This window comes from Tursiops truncatus, chromosome 6 (genome assembly GCF_011762595.2).
Source record: "Tursiops truncatus isolate mTurTru1 chromosome 6, mTurTru1.mat.Y, whole genome shotgun sequence".
In the NCBI taxonomy this organism is placed as follows: domain Eukaryota; kingdom Metazoa; phylum Chordata; class Mammalia; order Artiodactyla; family Delphinidae; genus Tursiops; species Tursiops truncatus.
Window position 1 is genome coordinate 2,163,095 of NC_047039.1, and position 21,607 is coordinate 2,184,701.

A 21,607-nucleotide genomic window follows, 5' to 3' on the forward strand; every position below is an offset into this window, starting at 1 on the left:
CACTTTCCGGGCAGGTAGAAGACTTAGGAGCTAAGCCTGGCGGGGTGGGGAGAAGCTGATGCCGAGGCCCTGGCGGGAAGGGGCCGATGGAGACCGAGAGCTGGAAGGAGGAAGGAAGCGGAAGTGGAGGAGCAGCAGTGCATCCCCACGTCCCGTGAGCCTCGAAAAGGCTTTGCTTTCAGTCTCACCGCAACGGGCAGCTGCCTTCTTGTCGGAACCAGGGCCGACCCGACACCACCCGCGACTTGTCTGGGGCGCAGGGCGGGCTGGCGACGGCCGAGTCGGAGGGCTTTGGCTTCTGCTGTTTCTCACACTGCGATGGGGATCTTTCCGCAGAACCCGCTGGGATCAGTGGGGCCTTAACGGGGGGATGAGAGTGACTGAGGAACGTCTTTACAATTTATGACGAGCTCTGGGGTTATCTCACACACGATGTCTGATCAGGATCGAGCTGACACCGCGGAATCTTCTCGCTGCTAATGGCTTCCTTAAAAGAACAGAGTCCACGAATTTGGGCCACTCCAGGCCTCTCCTGCCAGCTCTCTCAAACCTGAGCTTCACCTGTAACCAAACTGAGTCGTAAACAAGACCACAGGGTCTGGGGATGAAGAGCTCAGGTCTGACCAGCCGTGGCAGGGTGCGTGCTCTCAGCTCTCCCAGGGGTGGTGATGCGCCCCTGCCCTGCCCACCCGTCCTCACGCTCCCCTGCTTCAGGACGACCAGCGGGTGAAACGCACAGCTGCCATGGAACAGGACGAAATCCGTGGAATCCAAGTCACAGAGCACCCCAGCTAACGATGCAGTCAGCGCGCGTGATTAACGATGCTTCATTTCTCTGTTGCATGAATGGCAGTTCCAAAGCAACTGTCCTTCCTCGGACAGAACATCAGGGAACCCAACCAAAAAGATGTCTGAGTGACACTGCTCAGTGAAAACAGGAGCCTCAGAGGATACATCGTGCAGTGCCACGGTCAGGTCTGCAGCTACTGGGTAGCTTTGGGAGTGGCACGGAGGCTGGCCCAGGGCACGTGGCGGGGACGGGCTCGCCTACCCAGGGACGCCGTCTCCTGCTCACCCAGACGCCCTCCCACCTCAGCAAGAGCACACGCCCCTCAGGAGCACAGTCTAGACTTCAGCTGCTGACCCTGACCCGATTCCCGGCTCCACTGTGGACACCTGCCCCCGAGTCTTCCTCAGAATTAAATGACAGGTGTGTGCAAACACTCCGGGTAGTAAGAACTCGACCAGGGTTACTCCCCTCCCACCTCTTCTGTAATAAAGTCATAGCACGCTCTGGACCAGTGATTCGCAGAGTAGGTGTTGAGGCTCATTGCCATCAACTCACTGAGGATACTGCTTTAAACCCCAAATCCCCCGGCCCTGCCCTCTGAGGCCCAGTAGCAGGGCCCAGGAATCTGCATTTCTTCAAGACCCTTTGATTCAGATGCACACGACTTGAAAACCACATTAAAGACCAGCACAGACAGACTGAATTATTCTGCAGCTGCTTCAATGCACATCGGTTCGTTTTGCTGTGTTTCTCCTCTTCCCCAGCCCTGCCTAAACCTCTGAAAGTCAAGGGCTGGGTTTTCCTTCCGATGAGCCAGCAGAGGCTGGGTTCCATATAAAGAAAGAATAAATGATGGATGACCTAACAGCGCGCAGATGACGTTGTCCTACGAGTCTTCCCGCATCACTACGAGACTCGCGGATTGTTCACCCACCATTGTCATTGTCCTGTAAATCCCTGTCTGAAGCTTATTTCTGGGGAGAGGGAGGGATTTCTTAGCCTCCAGGTAAAGCGCTATGGACCCACTTGGGGCAGCGGCTCAACACAGACCTGAACGAGGCGGGCAGGATGCCTGGCCCCTGCTGTATCCTCCTGGCCTTCCTACCCTCCGCCCTCCACCCCAGGCTTGAGATTTGGGTACAAGAAATTGTTCTCTCGTGTACTTACTTCATGCTTTGCTGTTTACGGAAACGTGTCTTTTTGTCTGGAACTCAGGTCCAATTTTAGCAAGTCTGCAAAGACCGTATGCCCAGATGCCCTTGTTTCGCTGTGTAAGTCCCTGTCCCAAATGTATAAACATCGCATGACAAGTGGTGAAAGGAATGTCTCTTTTGCCACCTGACAACCCCTCTCTTGGCAAGTGTGGCCCCCGGGCTCTGTCATCTTGTGAGGTGCTGGGTGAGTGGCCTGGGCTGGGAATTCCAGTAACCTCTGACCTGCCTGTGCTTCTCGGGAGCGGACCATCTTGAACTGATGCTCCAGAGCCCCTTGCAGGCAAAGAGGAGGGATCCTGCAGGTCTGTGAACACAAGCTCCGTGTGTCAACTTACGTGGGCGCCCAGGGCTTGGGGGGGCCAAAGGCAGAAGCCAAGCTCTCCTTGTGAGCAGACAAGAGCAGTAAAGGATGCTGCCCGTCGTCCCTCACCCTGGAGACCTGAGGAAGATTCTGCTCTAAAAACAAACAACCAGCCATCAGACACGGCCCCTCCTGGTACCCACAGGCTCTCGGTGAAAACTTGCACCCCACCCTCCTCATTCCTCACTCACCCCTCGTGCCCCAGCCTCTCCCCACGCCAAACTCTGCATTCCTCTGCTGTTGATACTATAAATGTAAAACGCACAAACTCAATCCCAAATCACGAGGGGGCTTTTCTTTGTGTGACCACAATGTAAATGTTGCTCGTTTGGGGATTTTTATGAGGCCTTTAAGAATGTTCGGAATCCCAGTCCTGCTCAGACAATGTCTCCCTAGTCGATATGATTCAGAGGTTGAATCTTGGGACAACTCTGGAATTTCTGGTCAGAAGAGAACATAATCCTGAAGTGTCTCCATGTGAAAGATTTCCCTATATTTCCCCCCTTTACCTTTTTGCTTTCATCCCAGAAAAAGAAATGTGGAAATTCTTCTGTTTCCTTTAACACACGGCAGTCTGAAGTGGATGGTCACGTGCCCATCCCTAACCCTGAAAGGGAGGTAGCGTTATGGTGCTGAGATTTGGTCCTGACTTCCATCTCTCCATGAGGTAGCATCTTGTTACACAGCCACTGGATGCTTTTAAATGAATATCATTGATTACCATCTCCTGACAGATCATACTTCTGGGGCCGAAGTTTGAAAATGACACATCTGGACCCTGAGATGTCCTATCTGAGCATCCGGAGCAAGGGGACCCTGGAGGTCACCCAGACCCCTGAGCCCGGGGGCAGGACCACACTCACACCGTCCTCAAGAGATAAGGGTCTCTTTTCTTTTAAAGTTTCCCCGGAAAGGCAGATTCCGGTAAGAAACCCCTCCAGTGTTTGAACAACGTGAGCGTTTTCAGAAGAGAGCTAAACCTACGCTCACTCTACTTCTTATAATTTTGAAGCTCCGCCTTGGAGACCCTGGAAAGCATGTCTCCCCACATCCAGGCCCGTCCGTAGTGTACCTGACAGCTGAATCGTCTGACTGCTTGTGTGAGAAAGGATGAGGAAGTACAATACTGAGAAGCCTTACTTCACTCTCTCCCATCTGTATGATCAGGGTCCTCGCTCAGCAAACCCAGTGTGATGGGAAGGACCAAAAGGGATGGTGTGCCAGGCTGCCCAAGGGATGTGTTATTCGTACCACCCCCAAAACCATCATTCTAAGCTGAGTCTGAGAGCTGCTGTTTAAATTTACTCTATTATAGAAATAATGGGGACTCCTGAAAAACAATACCATAAATATAAACCTAATCGACAGATACAAACATTTTGTTCACAGAACAGCATGTAGCTACTCAGGTAAGCAAACTAGCTGTTGAGATCCCACAAAGCACCAGGAAAAAGCTTCTCCCCCTGAAGAGGAGGGTCATCTGAAGAGCTGAAGCAGAAAGCTACACCCCTTGTCTGGTGACAGCAGACACAGGAGGCGGTCAGCAGAGTGGTGGCAGGAGAGGACATCGCAGATTGAAACCCTGTCCACGAGAGACACACGCAGATCCAAGTGACTCAGGATGCAGAGTGAAACTGTAAGGAGAGACACACCAGGCAAGGGGAACAGAAAACAAAGGAAGGCTGTGACCCCACCATCCACTAAGGCGGAATGCAAGCCAATGAATAAACGTAACAAGAGGAAGGGCACCTTGTAACACCAAACGATACAACTCAAAATGAAACTGTGACAATTATGAATATATATTCACCAAATAACATAGCACCCACCTTATAAAGCAGAAATAACAACAGATGCAAGGAGAAATATACATAAATGAAAACTCTCTCAGTCTACTATAAAGCAAGTCAAAATATCTGAAGTTCAAAGAAGACATAAATAACATCATTAATAAGATATATGTTATTCAAGTCTACATCCTGAAAATACAGACAACAGTGTTTTTTCAAGTGACCAAGGAACATACATAAAAATTGTCCATAAGTTAGGCCACACAGAAAGTCAATCGATCCCAATAGATAGAAACATTACAGATGATATTCTTTGATCACAATGCAATGACACAAAAATTTGTCAGAATCTCAATCATGAATACCTATGCAAAAATTCTAAATAAAATATTAGCAAATAGCATCTATCAGCACATTAAAAAAATAATTACCATGACTAAGTGGAGTTTATTACAGGAATGCCAGGATGGTTCGTTACTAGGAAATTTATTATATTCCATCAAATTAACAGATCTAAGGAGAAAATTTATATGATCATTTGTAAAGATACTTTAAAAAAAGCATTTGGGTCAAAGCCAATAATCATACTTGACCCAAAAAAAAGCCCTCAATAAATTAAGAATAAATTAATATTCCCTTAGCCTAACAAAATATATTGTTCTCAGCCAAAAGCCCATTCCACACCTCTTGGGGAAACGCTGGAGGCATCTCCCCATTAAAATCAAATATAAGGCAAGAATGTCCACTCTCACTACAGTTATTTAACGTTGTTCCTAATAGGCAATGAAATTAGAAGAGAGAAAAATTCAAAGTATAAAAATTGGAGAGCGGAGTTAATCTTTATTATTAGATGATGTTATCACATAGTTAGGAATACAAGAGAAATATATATGAATAATAAGAGAATTTAGTAACATAGAATGGTACAAAATGAATACACTATAATTAGTTGATTATATTCAGTAAGAAGATGAAAGGAGATAAAAGACCCCATTTATCCTAGCTTGGGGTTAGTAGATGCAAACTGTTACATACAGAATGGGTAAACAACAAGGTCCTACTGTATAGCACAGGGCACTATATTCAATACCCTTGGATAAACCATAATGGAAAAGAATATAAAAAAGAATGTATATATGTGTATGACTGAGTCACTTTGCTGTACAGTAGAAATGAACACAACATTGTAAATCAACTATACATCAATAAAAAAATAAATTAAAAAAATTTTTTAAAGACCACATTTATAATAGTAATAAAAAGATAAAATACCTAGGAATAAATGTAACAAAAAATGTGCAAGACACATATGAAGAAAACTATAAAACATTCCTAAAGGACACAAAATAAGTTTGAACAAATGGAACGACCTCTGTTTTTCTCAGCTAGGAAAACTTGATAACTAAAGATGTTGATTCTCTCTCTGTTAATTATTAAATTTAATTCTAATAATGAAAATATTATTAAGGGTTCTACTATTATTATTTGTTTACTCCACAATTCATATGGGAGAATAAGAAGAACCTGGAAACTCTGAGAGGGAAGAGCAATGAGAGAATTAGCCTCACTGGATATTAAAAGCAAAAGCCTCAATAATTAACACAGTGGGGCAGTGACACTTGAACTAAGATCAACTACTGAAACAGAATAGGATGTTCAGAAATAAACCCAACTATATACAGGAATTTCATACATGATGAAAATGGCATCTCAAAACCGTAGGTAGAAGATTCCTATCACAAAGTGGTAGTGGAACAAAGCACAGGCAATGGAAACAAAAACAGACAAGCGGGACTACATCAAACTTCACAACTTCTGTGCATCGAAGGACACAACCCACAGAGTGAAAAGCCAGCCTATAAAATAGGAGAAAGTATTTGCAAATCATGTCTCTGATGTGGGGTCAATATCCAGAATATATAAAGCATTCTTATGCTCAACAACAATAAAAATAACATGATTTTAAAATGGGAAAGCGGGACTTCCCTGGTGGCACAGTGGTTAAGGATCCGCCTGCCAATGCAGGGGACATGGGTTCGAGCCCTGGTCTGGGAAGATCCCATATGCCACGGAGCAACTAAGCCCGTGCGCCACAACTACGGAGCCTGAGCTATAGAGCCTGTGAGCCACAACTACTGAAGCCCATGCACCTAGAGCCTGTGCTCCGCAACAAGAGAAGCCACCACAATGGGAAGCCTGCGCACTGCAACGAAGAGTAGCCCCTGCTCGCCGCAACTACAGAAAGCCCGCGCGCAGCAACGAAGACCGAAAGCAGCCAAAAATACATAAAATAAAAATTAAAAAAAATAAAAATAAATTTTTTTAAATGGGAAAAGACTTGAGTAGATATTTCTCTAAAGATGATATTCAAGTAGCCAACTAGCATATGAAAAGATGTTCAACATCATTAATCGTTAGAGAAATTCAAATCAAAATCACAATGAGATGTCACCTCATACCCATTAGGGTAGCCACTATCAAAAAACAAAACAAAACAAAATAGGGGACTTCCCTGGTGGCCCAGTGGTTAAGAATTGCCTTCCAATGCAGAGGACACGTGTTTGATCCCTGGTTGGGGAACTAAGATCCCACATGCTGAGGGGCAACTAAGCCTGCACGCCATAGCTACTGAGCATGCGAGCCACAACTAGAGAGTCCACATGCTGCAACTAGAGAGAAGCCTGCATGCCGCAACAAAGATCCTGAGTTCCGCAACTAAGACCCGATGCAGCCAAAATAAATAAGTAAATAAATATTTAAAAACAAAACAAAAGTAGAAAATAACAAATGTTAATTTGTTAGGATGTGGAGAAATCGGAACCCATGTGCACTGTTGGTGGGAACATAAAATGGTACAGCTGTTGTGGAAAACAGCATATAGAGGTTCCTCAAAAAATTAAAAATTGGCAATCCCACTTCCGGGTATATATCCCAAAGAATTGAAAGCAGGATTTCAAATAGATATTTGTACACCCATGTTCACAGCAGCACTATTCACAATAGCCAAGAGGTGCAGGCAACACAGATGTCTGAGGACAGATGGAAGATAAAGAAAATGTGGTCCATCCATACAACGGAGTATTATTCAGCCTTTAAATGGAAGGAAATCCTGTCACATGCCACTCCATGGATGAACCTTGAGGACATTATGCTAAGTGAAGTAAGCCAGTCAGAAAAAGACAAATACTGTATGATTCCACTTATATGAAGGATCTAAAGTCGTCAAATTCATAGAGACAGAAAGTAGAGTGGTGGCTGCCGGGGGTGCAGGGAGGGGGAATAGGAAATTGTTGTTCAATGGGACGGTGTGTCAGGTTTTTTTTTTTTTTTAATATTTACTTATTTGGCTGTGTCAGGTCTTAGTTGCGGCACGTGGGCTCTCTAGTTGAGGCACCTGAGCTCAGTAGTTGTGGCGCATGGGCCTAATTGCTCCACGGCATGTGGGATCTTAGTTCCCTGACCAGGGATCAAACCCGCGTCCCCTGAATTGGAAGGAGGATTCTTAACCACTGGACCACTAGGGAAGTCCCAAGCGTCAGTTTTATAAGATGAAGAATTTCTAGAGATGTTGCACAACAATGTGAATATACTTGAAGCTTCTGAACCGTACACTTAAAAATGGTTGAAGTGGTCAATTTTACATTATGTTTTTTTACCACAATTAAATATTTTTAAATTATTTTTTTAAGTGGTAGTGAGGCAACTGGTTTATTCCTTGGAGCAAAATAAAACAGAATCAGAGAAAGGCAGCCAGAACCACCTTTTTAAAATTTTTTAAAATTTCTTTTAACTTTTAAATTTTTATTGAAGTATAGTTGATTTACAATGTTGTGTTAGTTTCAGGTGTACAGCAAAGTGATTCAGTTATATATATATATATATATATATATATATATATATATATATATACACACATATATATGTATTCTTTTTCAGATTCTTTTCCATTATAGGTTATTACAGAATATTCAGTAGAGTTCCCTGGTCGATGCAGTAGGTCCTTGTTGGTTATCGATCAATATTTTATTTTTTAATTTATTTTTATTTACTTTTAAAATTTTTGGCTGCATTGGGTCTTTGTTGCTGCGTGGGCTTTCTCTAGTTGCAGTGAGTGGGGGCTACTCTTCATTGCGGTGCATGGGCTTCTCACTGTGGTGGCTTCTCTTGTTGTGGAGTGTGGGCTCTAGGCACGTGGGCTCAGTAGTTGTGGCTCGCGGCCTCTACAGCACAGGCTCAGTAGTTGTGGCGCACAGGCTTAGTTGCTCTGCGGCATGTGGCATCTTCCCAGACCAGGGCTCGAACCCGTGTCCCCTGCATTGGCAGGTGGGTTCTTAACCACTGCACCACCAGGGAAGCCGCCATCAATATTTTATATATCATAGTGTGTGTATGTTAATCCCAGTCTCCTAACTTATCACTTCCCCCATGTTTCCCCTTTGGTCACCATAAATTTGATTTCGATATCTGCGAATCTGCTTGAGACGTCACTTTTCACCCATCAGGCTGGTGGATGCCCTGACGTTTGCCGCTGTGCTCTGCCGGCAAGGCCGTGGGGAACAGGCACTGGTCAGCATTGTGTGTGCTGGCCAGGCTCTTTGAAGGGCAATGGGGCCATGTCCACCAGAACAAGGAATGCAACCCCCAGTAATCCTACTTGGGGGAACGAATACCTTAGATACACTTGCACAAGTGTAAAATGTCATGTGTAAAGCTTGTAACATTGTTTAATAGCAGCATATTGGAAACAACTCCAATGTCTGTCATCCTGGTCCTGCTTAAATAAATTGTGCTGCATCTGTCCTAGAGGATGCTACGAGACATTAAACGTGAGCGTAATATGCATCCTGCCTCTCCTCTTCCCAAGACCCTCCAACGGCTGCCCATCGCCCCCTGTTGCCCTCCGTGCTCCTTTGACATTCCACCTCGCTTTTCTCCAGCCACAAGGCCTTTTCCCTGTTCCTCAAACAGGCTAGTCAAACTCCCACCTCAGGGCCTTTGCAAGCGATGTTCCCTCTGCCTGGATCCCCATACTCCCCAAAGAATCGCAAAGCTCACTCCCTCGCCACCATTCACTCTTTGCTTAAATGTCGCTTTCTCAGTAAGGCCACCTCTGACCACTCCATTAAAAACTAAAATCTCCCACCTGACATTCCCAATCTCTACTATCTTGCTCTATTTTTTAAATTACTCTTCTCATATCGTAACACATGTATAACTTATATTTATCATCTGCTTTATCTGCCCCCCCCAGATATAAATGCTGCGGGGCAGAAATTTTTATCAATTTTTTTGACTTCTGTATCCCTATAATATACAATAGTACTTGGCATATACAGTGGGTGCTTAATAATTGTTTGTTTCCAAATGAATGAATAATTGAGCATATGGTATAGAAAAGATCCAAAAGCATATTTAAGTGAAAGAGCACGTTAAAAGACAGTAATTGTTCTGCATATAGTATTTTTAAGAAATAGAGAAAGAGTATTTGCAGGTATGTGTATAAAGAAACTTAGAAGTATGCAGAAAAAAAATTAGTACTGGTGGGCTTCCCTGGTGGCGCAGTGGTTGAGAGTCCGCTTGCCGATGCAGGGGACACGGGTTCGTGCCCCGGTCCGGGAAGATCCCACATGCCGCGGAGCGGCTGGGCCCGTGAGCCATGGCCGCTGAGCCTGCGCGTCCGGAGCCTGTGCTCCGCAACGGGAGAGGCCACAAGAGCGAGAGGCCCGCGTACCAAAAAAAAAAAAAAAAAAAAAAATTAGTACTGGTGGTTACCTTCAGGGAGGGGTACGGACTGAACAGATGGGAACCTGGTAGGAAGAAGACTGGCTTGTATAGACCTTTATTTAAATTACGTGAATATTTCTTATTCAAAACATTCAATTATGCACACACACACAACACATGCACACACTGACATTAGAGCCCCCAGGCAGAAAGATCCTGATTTACGAGTTCTGAGCAGGGCCCAAGGAATCTGCATTTTCAGGAATCTCCGCACCCCTCTTGGAGACTGGTGTGCTGCAGACCTCACCCTGAGAACACTCACCTCTCCCTCTCCCAGCCCAAGAAACTCAACAGACCATTCAGCGTTGGGAAAGGAGGGCAGAGTCTCCAGGGACCTTTGGAACTGAGAGCCGCACCCACAGGTGGCCTCCTGGTGCGTACCATGTGGAAGGACACGGGAAGTCCATCCGCGCCTCAGCCTCACCCACACTCGTGCACAGGACCCCCAGGGGGCGTCATCTTTGACTGAGGCAGTTCTAGCGGTGGGTGTCTCATGCACTTCAGGCTCCTAAACTCTCCACAGTGTGAGCAGAGGGGCTACAGATCATCTGTGATCCTGGTGACCACACGCTGAACGACCCCCTGCCTCACGCCCAACTGTTCCTCCTGCTTTAGCCCGGGCATCGTCATCAGTGAAGTGTTCCTCCTAATTCACAGAGGAAAGATCTTTTTAACTCCCCTTCCTGGAGATGAGGAAGGTGGTTAGGACCTGAAATGTATATTAGTGACACCCCTACCCACCCTAGCAAGGCCACCTGCTTCACCGGGATGCTTCCAGAGAAACCAAGTCTTTCCCTCTGTTATTCAGAGACTCGAGGAACAGGTGTAGGGGAAAAAAATAGAAGGACCTAATCACACACAAAAAGGGACTGAACCTGCCAAAATATTTCCCCTTTGAAAAGCAACCGTATCCTTATTAACTTTACTTTGATTCCCAAAGAAAGGGGGAAGATTTAATGAGAAAAACAAATCCAATATTTCATGACCCGTCATTTCCTTAGGATATGAAAAATGAAGACATGAACTAGACTTTCAGCATTTTACTTTTATTTCAAAAAATGTTTTTTGCACTCTCTCTGTTTTGGACCTCTCAAGATGATTCTATTTCTGGAACACACTTTCTGATATGGTTTCTAATTGACTTCAAGAACCTGTCATGCCTTTGACATGTTATATGCTACATTTAAATTAATAGCTTCATGGGTCCCTTATGCATTTTTTCCTTAAATTTCCAAATACAATTCTGGCTTTCTGTCTCTCAGACTGACCAATCACAAGCAGTTCTGTGACTCAAAGATGGGAAACACTAGAAGTGGTGAAATAATCTTTGTAAAAGTTTAAAAATGAGCCTGTGTCTGCCAATCGCTTATAGTTGGTAAGTAGGTCTTTATTAAATGGTTTGTCCTGTCTGTCCTATTGTTTCCCCACAATATCCGACTGTGTGGTAGCTGAGTCACTATGACGTAAAGCTGCAGAGAAAGACAGCAGGACGACCAGACATACACACATCTTGCAGTCTTGGGTCTGTTCCCTAGTTGGGGTGGGAAGGCTTGATTAATGACAGACTTGTTCAACATAAAAAAGAACAAAGCCCACATTTATTCTTGGCATTCCTCTTCCTAGGGGCTTGGGGGGTAATGTAATTAATTTATAGCTTTGCAGTAAGGCAACATCAGAGAAGCAATTTAATTCATGAGAAGCAATGCAGATGGAGAGTGTTACTGAACATACCCCCGCATGGGAGGGTCTGTGAGGAAGGTGGAACAGAAGGTGATTTCTTCCACAAATAATACAGATTCACTACTAGTTACTACCTGGATTTCCCCCCCTAGCCAAGGTGTCTTGAGAGGCGCGAAGCTGACTAACTGAACAGAGGTCTTTGGGACAGGCTTCCGAAACCGTGGGTGGAACTTACTTATTACCTGCTCCGCCGTGAGCGCTACCCCGGCCCAGGTGAAGGTCTCACCAGGTGTGCTGACGGCTTGGAGCCCCTGAGGCTCGCCTTCGGTCCCCTCAGCGTTCTTTCGAAAGTTAGCGGCTTTGCTCCCTAGGACACCCCCTCCGCCTCCCCTGCAGCCCCCAGGACGCACCCCACCCCCTCCCCTGCAGCCCTAGGACACACCCCGCCCCGTCCCCCGCCCAGCCTCAGGACACCCCTCCCACCTCCCCAGCGGCCCTAGGATACAACCCCACCCCCTCCCCTGCAGCCCCCAGGACACAACCCCGCCCCCTCCCCTGCAGCCCCCAGGACACAACCCCTCCCCCCCCAGCGGCCCTAGGATACAACCCCACCCCCTCCTCTGCAGCCCCCAGGACACAACCCCGCCCCCTCCCCAGCAGCCTCAGGACACAACTCCGCCCCCTCCCCAGCAGCCCCCAGGACACAACCCCGCCCCCTCCCCTGCAGCCCCCAGGACACACCCCCTCCCCCCTCCCCAGCAGCCTCAGGACACAATCCCGCCCCCTCCCCAGCAGCCCCCAGGACACAACCCCGCCCCCTCCCCAGCAGCCTCAGGACACACCCCCTCTCCCGTCCCCAGCAGCCCCCAGGACACAACCCCGCCCCCTCCCCAGTAGCCGCAGGACACACCCCCGCCCCCGCCCCTCCCCAGCACGCAGGCCCCCTCCGCCCGAGGCCGCCAGGCCGACGACGCCAAGACGTCTTCCCGCCGCCCGTGCGCCGGGCTTCTGGTCGCGGGCTGCGGGCTCGTTTTGTGCGCGGCGCTCCGCCAACGAGACCGGATTCAGAGGTCGGGCTCTGCGAGCCGGGAAGGCTGAGCGCTGAGAGACCCAAGACGAGCTGGTTCAGGGGCCGAAGGTGTTCGCCGCTGGCTGGTGAGTGGACGCGGGGGCCCAGGTGCCGCCTTCCCGGCAGGTCCGCGCGTGCCCGGAGCCGTGCGCGCTCCCGGCGGGGGTTCGAGGCGGTCCCCGGCTCTTCTTCCCTGTCCGTCCGCTCGGGGGGGTCGGGGAAGGGGGTCCCGCTCCCGAGACTTCCCTGCGATTAGAGCTGGGGTGGGGGAGGGGAGAGAGGCAAGAGGCTGAACCTCTCCCGCTTAAAAAGTGACACTTCGACAGAGGCTCTTGCAAGCGTTTACGTGCCTGGAGCGGTTTGCGCCGGGTTTGTTTGTAGCCGGATTTCTTCTTTAATCTGTTCCATCCCTGGTTGAAGTCGAAGGAAGCTTTCCCAGGGCGAGCGATCTCTGACAGCCTAACTGCTGCTCAGCCGCTGAATGAGCTTCAGCTGGCTACACTTCACCGGATGTTTGGTGATGTTTCCCGCGAGAAATCTGGGCGCCTTCACAGTTGGTGCCCTTCAGCTGCCTGAAAGTTGTTTGTTTGCTTGTTTTCTTGGGTTTCACCCGACTGCAGTCCTTTGTCTAACAAAGTCAGATGATGGACGCTCGTCCTCCTGTTCCCCTGGAAGCCCCTTGGACTGGGTCCCCGTCTAGGTTAGCGTTCAGTTGGCTGTGGTCTCAGGGAACAAGTGGCGGGCAGAACACAATAGGGAAGAATGCATTCCTGATGACTCGTCTACCGTGGAAAGATTAAGCTGAAAATCTGACAGTTTTCATGGAAAGCGTTACTGTCGCTGTTTTATAAGTACTCAGTGTTGGTGAATTCTTCAAATCAGCTAACCCAGAGGTAACCAGCATGAGTTTGAAGGAGAGAATTCCCCCAATCTACCAGCACTAGGAGTGTGACACCTGGGCTCCCAGGGATATTGAAGTCACCGCTCTCCTGACGGGCTGGAAGACTGTTGATGGAAGCGGTGAGGTGGTGTGTGGGAAGGCCGGGGCGGGGGGTGGTGGTGGTGGTGGGGGGACCACCTGAGGAGGGGGCTGGAGCTTGTTTTCAACTGCCTGATGAAGAAGAGAATCCTCAGGGTTCTGGAATGTCGTTTAACACCCTGGTAGGTTACCTTGAATTTCTCTCCACGTGATGAAAAGACTTTCCATGGCCCTTCTCACACTTCCAGGTGGAGCTCAGTGGGTGCTTGTTTATTTCTGCTGCTGATAAACCTGTGGGAAATCTCATGAACCCAGCGATTTCCAAACGCAGGTGGTAGCTCCTTAATTGCCCACACAATGGCAAACAGGTTATTTTCAGTAACCCAAGAGCCTCGCATTTTCTCCCGCCCGTTTAGAGGTTCCATGAAGATACTGTGAGCGCGCATTTGGGCCCTCCCCTCCCCCCTCCTGAAATGGACAGTTATCCTTGGGTGTCTGGTGAAGATTATTGCCAGATAGGTACCGGCTGTAAAGTAGCATGTTTCTGAAGAGACTGTAGGCACTAGACACTAGCGCGGCTAACGGCTGTGTAGTTTTCCACTGTCCCTTTAGGGAGGAGACCTGCTTCGATCAGCAGTGTTTTCATTTGTTGTTTGTTGTGTGCCTTTGCTGGGCCTTTTTTTCCTTCTTGTTACTGAAAATTTCCCTTCACTTATGTGAAATCACAAACCAGAATTAGCAGCAACCATTGCTCTCTGGGGCTAAAATTAGAAAAGCCAACGGAACTTTCCAGGCATATCCTTCTTGTCTCATAAAAGATTTCTGCAGTCTCTTTCCAAACTCCAACTTTAGCAATTATTGTAAGATGATGCTTAAGTACTCTTTAAAAGCGAATTTATATTTGGACCCATGTTTTTCCCTTGAGCTTTAATCATGCTTTACCAATGCCTGTTGAACTTTGTTCCTCTGAGGTGCCCAAAGGCACACCCAATACGTTTACCAGCCCTTCAGAGTCTATATACTTAACTCTTTAAATGGTTCCTTAAAAAAAAGAAATAAGCAAAAGCTCCAATGGCACTTGCAAAATACAACACTGGCTCCTCTGATGGGATGGCACAAGGCGGTCGCTGCAGCTTTGTTTATGCCCAGGACAAGCTGGGCGTCTCTTCGGTTAATCATGAACTGCATAATTGACGTCTCACACCTTGGGCTGCTCTTAATCTCCAGCTATAAAGTGAAGGATAGGTTACTCCTGAGGTCTGGTTCACTTGGAAACCCTTTCAAAGCCTATCCAGTGGTTCCACAGCTGGGGCGAATCAAGGCGTGACACAGACCGGGAATTGCGGTGACCAACCCACAGCTCTGCTGATTTCCCGTTCCCCATCTGGGCTCCGGTGAGCTCCCCAGTGGCTGGTCAGCTCCAAGCCCGTGGGGCTGAAGATACAGTGGCTTTCTGTGAATGTAATTAAAACATGCCTCTGCCGGCTGCCTGTGGTATTGGCGAATGTTTTGCTAAGAAAGGCCGTTCCCGGCTTTATCTGCCTGCTGTGGTTTGCGGCCCTCGCAGCTCTTTCCTGGATGGCTGAGCTCTGATGTCATGCGCGCACTCAGCCTTGCGGGTTTGGGGGGCTCCCCCTGGGCGCCCCGGGTAGCGGCTGGTCCACTCCAGCACATTCCACTGCCTGGAGACCAAAGCCACCACGTGATTTGCGGTCGGGGTGATTTGGGGCTGGTTGGAGATGATTTAAAAGGAAGGTTATAGGCACATGAAGTGTAGGGTAAAGAAAATATATTTTACTACTTTATTGAGACCACATGGCTCCAACTTGCGCTTTTTATTTAACGTGGAAATTGTTGGCTGAACTGGCTCGCGGGATTTTCCCCATCTTTGCTTTTTTATTGCTTAGAGCAAGAAGAGCTATACTCTCTATTTCTTGTAGGCTTGACCTCAAAATTATTCCTGAAATTTGAAACATTCTTCCTGCTTCAGAAAACAGGGAAAATGGGACTTGTCTGCTGTGCTCTTCAAGGGCCAAAGACTGTTGCTGAAGAGGCTCAGCTCTCTCCAGTGTGAAGGGGGGCACCCCCGTGTCAAGTGTAGGGAGGCGTCAGTTAGGAAAGGGGCAGGTCCAGGCAGCCCCCATGGACTGGAGGGCTAGACGGTCAGCAGCTGCGGGATGTGTGCATCTCCTGATGATTGCGAGAGGGGTGCCGGCCCACCTCCTGAGAACTCATTGCGCCCTGTGGTCAGCGACGGGTTAGAGGAGCATGGTCGACCTTTTCAAGGCACCAGCAGTGGTGGCAGGGCTCGGAGCCCTTCGTGGTCCACACGTCACCCCTGAGACTCGGCTGCCATCTTCTGCCTCTCCTCTGTGGCCGGCCACAGACTGGCAAGTCAACCACCTTTTACGGCTGAACGAGTTCCCAAATCTCTGTCCAGCGTGAACTTGGAGGCTCTATTATCGCTTCATCCTATCTTCTTCATCCTATCTCCTTCATCCTTCATCTATTATCCCTCATCCTATTCCAGTGTTCAAGCTGTAGCTTAATTAATAGTCCACTAAAAGCTACCAAATAGCCCTCTCCAGCATCCAGTCTGGAGCCATGAAACCAGTTAGAGAGGCTTGGGGAAAGCTCGCAGCCCGAGGTCTGAGGGCCGTGACCGTGAGGTAGCGGAAGCCTGTGGTCCCTCCAAGCCAGTCTGGATTCCCACAGTTTGAGTCTGTGTACCCAGGGGTTTAAAAGAAAGCATGTGGAGATCAAATTAGTGTGGTTTATGAGAAAATCTCCTAACGAGAGAATTGGCAAAACGTCAGGAAGGCAGCATCGTGTGATGGGAATTGAACGATACTGGTTCTACTACAGGGTGACCCTGAACAAGCCACTTCACCTTGCAGTGTATTGATAAAGCCCTTTGCAACATTTTCTCGTGACCTTTGTGGATGTGCTGTCATCTGATACTTAGGCCAAGGCTCGGAAGCAGGAAGAGTAGGGTGTCCTTCTGTTTTCCCTGCTCCAGGTGACACAGTGCGTGGCCAGCTGAGTCTGGCCTCACACACGGAGCTTCTAACTTCAAATCCCATGTTCTTTCCGTGGCAGAAAGTGGCCCCCATGATCCTTAACCTCCACGGACGTCACTCTCCTTGTTTGCAAAAATGAGACATTTGGCCCAGAATATAATGGTCCATTCCAGCTGAAAATTCTATGTCTGATGAATCACTGGCTGGAAGGGACTCTAAGAAATCATTTAGTCATATTCCTTGCTTCCAGCAGGAATCTATCTAAACTATTCTGAAAAGAAAATGTCACTCTCCCCACCCCCGCTTTATTATTATTATTATTATTTTTTAACATTCCCAGAGCAGGGGAGTGTGAGAGTGCGTTCTGGGGAGAGAAGGAAAAAAGAGGGCCTACGACCTACTGTCGAGTCCCAGAAGCTGTGCATCTTCCCTCAGCAGACGGGAGTGTCCCGTCCTGGGATCCGCCCGTGAAGCAGGACAGGAGAGTCGCAGACACGCTTTGTGCCTGGAAGGGAATTCGGTGGGGAGAGGTCAGAGATGGTCACCCTGCCAAGAGGGAAAGAGAGCAGAGGGACTCAGGGACAGCCTTCAAGCTCATTATGGGCTCCTGGAGAGAGCCATGACTGCGCCTCAGGGGTCGTGGTTCCATTTAAAGACACAACAGAAGAGTCCTCTTCATCCAGGGACTTCCCTGGTGGCGCAGGGGTTACGAGTCCACCTGCCAATGCAGGGGACGCGGGTTCGAGCCCCGGTCCGGGAAGATCCCACATGCCGCGGAGCAGCTAAGCCCGTGCGCCACAACTACTGAGCCTGCGCTCTAGAGCCGGTGAGCCACAACTACTGAGCCCACATGCCACAGCTACTGAAGCCCGGGTGCCTAGAGCCCATGCTCCACAACAAGAGAAGCCACCATGGTTCCATTTAAAGGCACAACAGAAGAGTCCTCTTCATCCAGTGAGCGTGACGAACGGAAAGTTGGGCTGCCCTCGTCCTCCCTTTGTTTGGGGGCAGAGGGGGCTGGGAGGACAGCCTTGTCCCTGAGACGGTGCTGGGACCTTCCCGGTGTGAACTCCACCGTGTCCCCACCTCCCAGCTCCAGGTAGAGGCTCTGGCCGCCTTCCAAGATAAGGGTCAGGGTTAGGGTTAGGGTCAGCCTTCAGACGAATGACCAGTTCAGTCTCACATTCCAAGTTGTTCAACTCACTTGGTTGTCATTTTAAAACACGAATCTGTCTCTCATATTCTCCTTGTTTCTCTCCCATGAAGCAGAGGATAGGAAAAAGGGAAGACCTTTGGAGCCGGGTGGCTGAGTGACTGCCACAACTCGACAGTGTACTAACTGATCTCCATGAGGCGTCAGCTGTCCTGCCCCTCAGCATCGCCTCCCTGAAGTGGGGGAGTAAAAATAACGCCCTCTGGAAGTGTAACAGTGCTGCGGATCAGAGGAAGGGGCGTTGGGGAAGCCTCTCTGGAAGCAGCCCAGTCCCAGGTCTTTTCCATAAGCCACGAGTCACGGAGGTTTCTTCTGACTCTGCCTTGATTCCATCCCCAGGCCCACGTCAGAACGACAGTAGTTTTCCCGTACTTGCTAGGTGTCAGGCACATAATCATGTTTCATCCTCACGAAAACAGCATGGAGTGGGTCCATTACTCCCACTTTATTATGTGGAAATGGTGTTCCAACAAGAGCGAGCATCTTGCCCAGGATCCCAGGCTAATCAGTAGCAGAGACAAAATAGAGACCCCGCTGGCCTAGCCCCGTGCGAAGAACCGGGGCCTTCCCTACCGAACAGACCTGTCCTCTTGCCTTCAGGCTGCAGCTGGCCTCCTGCAGCCCCTGGAGTGGCCTCGTCAGCTGCCAGGTCTGCATGGGATGCTCGGGCTTTGCTGGGTCCTCCTCTCCATCAGCTGCCCTGACCACAGACCGCCCTGCCCCCTCCTCAGTCCAAGCTGGCTCCTTGGCCTCCCTGTGATCCATTCCACTCGGGCCTGCCCCGCCCTCTCCTCTGACTGCCCTCCGGAAGCACATGACCCCCCGCAGGACCACGCAGCTCCTCACTCACTGTCCGGCCCAGGTCAGGCCTCCTCTCCCACTGCCCGGGTCCTGTCCTTGCTTCCTTGGAAGGAAACATTTAACGTGTTAAGTACAGCCACCGTGTTCCCCCTGAACCCAATAAGGTGAATTTTGCGGGCTGAGGGGGACCCGGGAGGCCGTCCGGACTGTGACCTTTACTTTACAGATGTGGAAACTGAGGCCCTGAGAGGTTAACTGCTTGTCCCAAATCATAGCCCTGGGCCAGAGCTGGGGCTGATTCCAAATCCACTTGGTACTGTCTTTCCTTACAGTTCTCAAGATGGTTTGAATCAACGTTTCATCGCCTCCACCTGCCCAGGCTGGTGGGACCCCCTGGGCCGGTGTTGGGCAGCTGTCTTTCCTCTGCCGCAAGAGCCTGTGCAGACTCTGAACATTCAGGACAGACATTGTTTTCTTTTCCTTAACATACACCCTCCTGCCAAGCTCACCTCAGCAGGATGTGAAGAGCACCAGGCGCGCTGGGCTCTCCTTCAGGGACCAGAGACTTAGGTCTCCCCTCGGCTCTCTACCTCCGGGTTAAGTAATACCAGAGCTCTTTGCTTTCTCTGAGTTCTGCTCTCCAACAATTGCGTCATCTTTCTTTCTGTTTGTTGAACTGCGTCCAATGCTCCATGCCTCTCGAACTGTGAAGCCCAGAGCTGGATGGAGGCATCGCACAGGTGTGATAAACCGACCGTGACCTGACGCTGCTTCCGCCTGGGCTTCGGGGGTGCGGCCACCTCTCACTGTAAGCGCCAGCCGGGCCTCGCTGGGTCGTTTTGAGCCTCTTACCCTCCTTTGGCTGGACATGGCTCAGCCCGTGTTTGTGATAATAATCATTTCCCCCGTGGATCATGCAGAGTTTTTCCTACTGAGCTGTTTTTTCCTATGTTCCTCACCGTGTCTCCGATTCATCAGCTCATCCGGGACTCTCATCCTGCCCTTCCGCCTCTCAGTGCTCAACCCCGGCTACTGGCCCAAGGAGCTTAGCACATTCAATGTCCCTGGAATTCACCCACGTGGGAGCAGACCACCGAGACTGCCAGCCCCTCAGAGCACTTCTCGCTGGTGACTCCAGGATTTGAAAAGCGTGGATCCATCTCTCAACATGGGGCCCTCAAACCGACCATCGGCCAGAGGGGAAAGTGCTGGATGAGGTAAGAGCCTGTTGGAGAGCCTTCCCGGAGACTTGTAGCCAGGGGCTATCCCCGTGGTCCATTCAGAGACGACCCAAACCCACAGCTGTCTTAGCCCCAGGGCTGGGAGTCTCTAGCATTTCGCTTGGGCTCAGAAACTCGATAATTACAAACCTTCGCATTGATAGATTGCACTTTGATACCCATCCGCTTAAACAACCCTTGTGAAGAAACGCATTGTCCCCACTTTACAGATGAAGAACTAAGGCTCCGTGAGGTCCAGTGACTTCCAAGGTCACACAGCCATGCTTAGAACTCGAGCTTCCTGCTTTATACATCAATGGTTTAAAACCTTAGAATTCCTAAAATCCCATCCGTGGGCCGTGGGGTTGCTTGTCAGAAATACGGATTCCGAGGCCCTGGCTCCAAATCACATTGATCCGTGAAGCCCGAGGGAAGCCTTGGAATCTGCATTTGCACGAGCACCCCCGAGGCTCCCGAGGTGTCAGCAGACCAGACTTGAAGAAACTCTCCGTATTTAAACTATACTTTCTAGAATAGACTCTTCAAATACAGACGTCCGCCTCTGCCCTACGACAAAGCGGGCACGCAAAAACCAGCCGCGGGCGTCCCCTCATCCAGGCACCCTGCCCCCTGGACCGTGACTGCGGCTTCCAGACCAGCCGCCCAGCCCTGGCTCCATCCTGCCCCTTCACTTTGCGTGTCGGTCTCCTGTCTCAAGGACCCTGCCTCGGATCCCCACTCAGCTCTTGGGGAAGCTCTGGCCCCCGATTCTGTCCGTCTCTGCAGCTCCAGGTCAGAAAACCAATCTCGCGGAAGCCTTTCCAGATGGAGCCACGTGGCTGACCTGGACTCTGGGTCACGAGAGGGCATCTGATGACTCTCCCTCCAGCAGGTTCCCCTGGGGACCCTCCAGTCCCGTGCACCCCAGCCGGACATCACTTACAGACCTCTCTAAGGGAAAGGTCCCAGCCAACTCCCTCAAAAGAGATATCCTGGGTCCTGCAGTCCTGCTACTTAGAAAGCTCACACCCCCTTGTTCCTTGAAAACCTGGTGACTGCAGTGGAGCAGCGGGTGACCGGGCGGTGCGGCTGGCATCCATAAGGGACCCACAGCACGCCAGGCACCGCACTGGCTGCTTTCCGCGACGTGTATCTTACGGCCCTTCACTGATGAGAAGCGCGTCCAGGTGGTTACACCTGGGGCCCGTCTCCCATCTCAGGGCCCTTGGAGATTCTGTGCTCAGTGAATTACAAGTGCTGGCCCTGCCACCTGTGAGTCACTGAAGGCTTGTGGGATCACCAAATCCGGGAGATTCCTGCCTGAATTCTTGTGTGCATGGTTTTTTAAAATAAATTTATTTATTTTATTTTTGGCTGCGTTGGGTCTTCGTCGCTGCACGCGGGCTTTCTCTAGTTGTGGCGAGCGGGGGCTACTCTTCGTTGCGGTGCACAGGCTTCTCATTGCGGCGGCTGCTCTTGTTGCGGAGCATGGGCTCTAGAGCACAGGCTCAGCACCTGTGGCTTGCAGGCTCAGTAGTTGTGGCCCACGGGCTCTAGAGCGCAGGCTTAGTAGTTGTGGCGCAGGGGCTTAGTTGCTCCGTGGCATGTGGGATCTTCCCGGACCAGGGCTCGAACCCGTGTCCTCTGCGTTGGCAGGCGGATTCTTAACCACTGCGCCACCAGGGA

The 21,607-nt window shown here is 49.7% G+C and overlaps 1 protein-coding gene across 2 annotated transcripts in view; it reads left to right on the forward strand.

The window, feature by feature from the left end:
- Positions 1-12,611: 12,611 nt before the first annotated feature.
- Positions 12,612-21,607, forward strand: part of PALLD (palladin, cytoskeletal associated protein) — a 272,833-nt gene continuing 263,837 nt past the window's right edge. For both annotated transcript variants that reach the window (XM_073805704.1, XM_033857510.2), the window contains exon 1: positions 12,612-12,774. The gene's annotated coding sequence lies outside the window, so the exon portion shown is untranslated. The remainder of the gene's footprint in view (positions 12,775-21,607) is intronic.